This window comes from Pezoporus wallicus, unplaced genomic scaffold (assembly GCF_028554395.1).
Source record: "Pezoporus wallicus isolate ANWC-B61680 ecotype Strahan unplaced genomic scaffold, APGP_CSIRO_Pwel_v1 contig_8836, whole genome shotgun sequence".
Classification (NCBI taxonomy): Eukaryota; Metazoa; Chordata; class Aves; order Psittaciformes; family Psittacidae; genus Pezoporus; species Pezoporus wallicus.
In genome coordinates, this window is record NW_026638296.1 from 1 (window position 1) to 3,615 (window position 3,615).

Below are 3,615 nucleotides of genomic sequence, written 5' to 3' on the forward strand. Positions count from 1 at the left end.
GTGGGGGGAGGGGGAGCACCCATGGGTGTCACAGGGAGCACCCAGGGGTGTCACAGGGAGCACCCATAGGTGGCAGAGGGGGGCAGCAATGGGTGTCACAGGGGCAGCACCCATGGGTGTTAATGGGGAAAGGGGGGGCACAGCCCCACGGTCCCGGCTGCCCCCCAGCCCATAGCTCTGAGCAAAGAGGTTGGCGGCCGCCACCACGTAGTCAAGGTGCAGGGGCTGGGGAGAGAGAGCACCCATGGGTGTCAATGGGAGCATCCATGGGTGTCAATGGGAGCACCCATGGGTGTCAATGGGAGCATCCATGGGTGTTAATGGGGGAGCACACAGGGGTGTCACAGGGAGCATCCATGGGTGTCAATGGGGGAGCACCCATGGGTGTCAGTGGGGAGCACACAGGGGTGTCACAGGGAGCACCCATGGGTGTCAATGGGGGAGCACCCATGGGCGTCAATGGGGGAGCACCCATGGGTGTCAATGGGGGAGCACCCATGGGTGTCACAGAGGGGAGCACACAGGGGTGTTAATGGGGGGGCACCCGTGGGTGGCAGTGGGGGGAGGGGGAGCACCCATGGGTGTCACAGGGAGCACCCAGGGGTGTCACAGGGGGAGCACCCAGGGGTGTTAATGGGGGGGCACCCAGGGGTGGCAGTGGAGAGCACCCAGGGGTGTCACAGGGGGAGCACCCATAGGTGGCAGTGGAGAGCACCCAGGGGTGTCACAGGGAGCACCCATGGGTGGCACAGGGGGAGCACCCACGGGTGTCACAGGGGGAGCACCCATGGGTGGCAGTGGGGGAGCACACAGGGGTGTCACAGGGGGTGCACCCAGGGGTGGCAGTGGGGGGCAGCAATGGGTGTTAAAGGGGGTCACCCATGGGTGTCACAGGGGGAGCACCCAGGGGTGGCAGTGGGGGTAGCAATGGGGAGCACCCAGGGGTGTTAATGTGTCAATGGGGGCACCCATGGGTGGCAGTGGGGGGAGGGAGAGCACCCATGGGTGTCAAAGGGGGCACCCATGGGTGTCGGGGGAAGGGGAGCACCCATAGGTGGCAGTGGGGGGAGGGGGAGCACCCATGGATGGCAGTGGGGGGCAGCAATGGGAGTTAATGGGGGCCACCCATGGGTGGCAGGGGGGGGAGGGGGGGCACCCATGGGTGTTAATTGGGAGTAACCACGGGTGTCAATAGGGGCACTCATGGGTGTCAGTGGGGGGCACCCATGGGTGTTAATTGGGGGTAACCACGGGTGTCAATAGGGGCACCCATGGGTGTCAGTGGGGGGCACCCATGGGGGCATCAATGGCCAACACCCAATGGTGACTGAGGGCACCCAAGGGTGCTGCTGCACTCACGTTGTCGGGGTCAAAGACCAATGGGTGGGGGCAGCGCTTGGGTCCCGACCAGAAGAGGGTCCCCGAGTTCGTTTTCTGTGGGGGGAGACACAGTGAGGACCCCCAATACCCCGCTATGGGTCCCAACGCCCCGCTATGGGTCCTAGAGCATCCCAATCCCCCTAATGCATCCCTATGGGTCCCAATGCCCCCTATGGGTCCCAATGCACCCCTATGGGTCCCAATGCCCCGCTATGGGTCCTATAGCATATCAATCCCCCCAATGCCTCCCTATGGGTCCCAATGCCCCCTATGGGTCCCAATGCACCCCTATGGGTCCCAATGCCCCGCTATGGGTCCTAGAGCATCCCAATCCCCCCAATGCATCCCTATGGGTCCCAATGCCCCGCTATGGGTCCCAATGCCCCGCTATGGGTCCCAATGCACCGCTATGGGTCCTAGAGCATCCCAATACCCCCAAAGCATCCCTATGGGTCCCAATGCCCCACTATGGGTCCCAATGCACCGCTATGGGTCCTAGAGCATCCCAATCCCCCCAGTGACACCCAATGCACTGCTATGGGTCCCAATGCATCCCTATGGATCCTATAGCATCCCAATCACCCCAAAGAACTGCTATGGGTCCTATAGCATCCCAATCCCCTCCATGCACCCCTATGGGTCCCAATGCATCCCTATGGGTCCTATAGCATCCCAATCCCCCCAATGCCCCGCTATGGGTCCTATAGCATCCCAATCCCCTCAATGCTCTGCTATGGGTCCCAATGCATCCCTATGGGTCCTATAGCATCCCAATCCCCTCAATGCACCGCTATGGGTCCTAGAGCATCCCAATCCCCTCAATGCTCCACTATGGGTCCCAATGCATCCCTATGGGTCCTATAGCATCCCAATCCCCTCAATGCTCCGCTATGGGTCCTATAGCATCCCTATGGGTCCTATAGCATCCCAATCCCCTCAATGCACCGCTATGGGTCCCAATGCACCGCTATGGGTCCTACAGCATCCCAATCCCCCCAGTGCACCCCTATGGGTCCCAGTGCCCCCCATGGGTGCCAGTGCCCCCCATGACCTGTCCCGGGGGGAAGTTGTGCAGCAGCTGCCGGATGTTGTTGCTGTACTGGCGGTGCCAGTGCCTGCAGGCCCAGGCCATGGACCCCCAATGCCCCCCTATGGGTCCCAATGCACCCCTATGGGTCCCAATGCATCCGTATGGGTCCTATAGCATCCCAATCCCCTCAATGCACCACTATGGGTCCTACAGCATCCCAATCCCCCCAGTCCACCCCTATGGGTCCCAATGCATCCCTATGGGTCCTATAGCATCCCAATCCCCTCAATGCACCACTATGGGTCCTACAGCATCCCAATCCCCCCAGTGCACCCCTATGTGTCCCAATCTCCCCCTATGGGTCCCAGTGCCCCCCATGGGTGCCAGTGCCCCCCATGACCTGTCCCGGGGGGAAGTTGTGCAGCAGCTGCCGGATGTTGTTGCTGTACAGGCGGTGCCAGTGCCTGCAGGCCCAGGTCATGGACCCCCAATGCACCCCTATGGGTCCCAATGCACCCCTATGCGTCCTACAGCATCCCAATCCGCCCAATGCTCCGCTATGGGTCCCAATGCACTGCTATGGGTTCTACAGCATCCCAAACCCCCCAATGCACCGCTATGGGTCCCAATGCACCGCTATGGGTCCTAGAGCATCCCAATCCCCTCAATGCATCCCTATGGGTCCCAATGCATCCCTATGGGCCCTATAGCATCCCAATCCCCTCAATGCACCACTATGGGTCCTACAGCATCCCAATCCCCCCAGTCCACCCCTATGGGTGCCAGTGCCCCCCATGACCTGTCCCGGGGGGAAGTTGTGCAGCAGCTGCCGGATGTTGTTGCTGTACTGGCGGTGCCAGTGCCTGCAGGCCCAGGCCACGCAGTCGGGCCAGTCCCGGGGCCGGTCCGTGACCAGGCTCCGCTCCACGGCCTCCAGCACCTCCAGAGGCTGCGTCCCCGCCAGGCGCAGCGTCCGCTCCAGGAAGCGGGGGTCCCTGTGGGGAGATGGGGGGGGAAACGGGGGGGATGTGGGGGGGAAACGGGGGGGATGTGGGGGGGGAAATGGGGGGGAATAGGGGGGGTAATGGGGGGGAATAGGGGGGGTAATGGGGGGGAGATGGGGGGGATGTGGGGGGGGAAATGGGGGGGAATAGGGGGGGATACGGGGGGAAAATGGGGGGGAAATAGGGGGGAGATGCGGGGGA

At 62.5% G+C, this 3,615-nt stretch overlaps 1 long non-coding RNA gene across 2 annotated transcripts; it reads right to left on the minus strand.

Annotated features, from left to right (window-relative positions):
• Nucleotides 1-131: 131 nt before the first annotated feature.
• LOC130599660 (uncharacterized) lies at nt 132-3,401 on the minus strand. Of its 2 annotated transcripts, none has more exons than XR_008972278.1 (3): nt 3,210-3,401; nt 1,360-1,434; nt 132-225 (listed from the first exon to the last, which is right to left on the minus strand). It is a non-coding gene; the product is annotated as an uncharacterized LOC130599660 (long non-coding RNA). The 2 variants fall into 2 exon arrangements; XR_008972279.1 differs by lacking the exon at nt 3,210-3,401 and adding an exon at nt 2,432-2,511.
• Nucleotides 3,402-3,615: the final 214 nt, after the last annotated feature.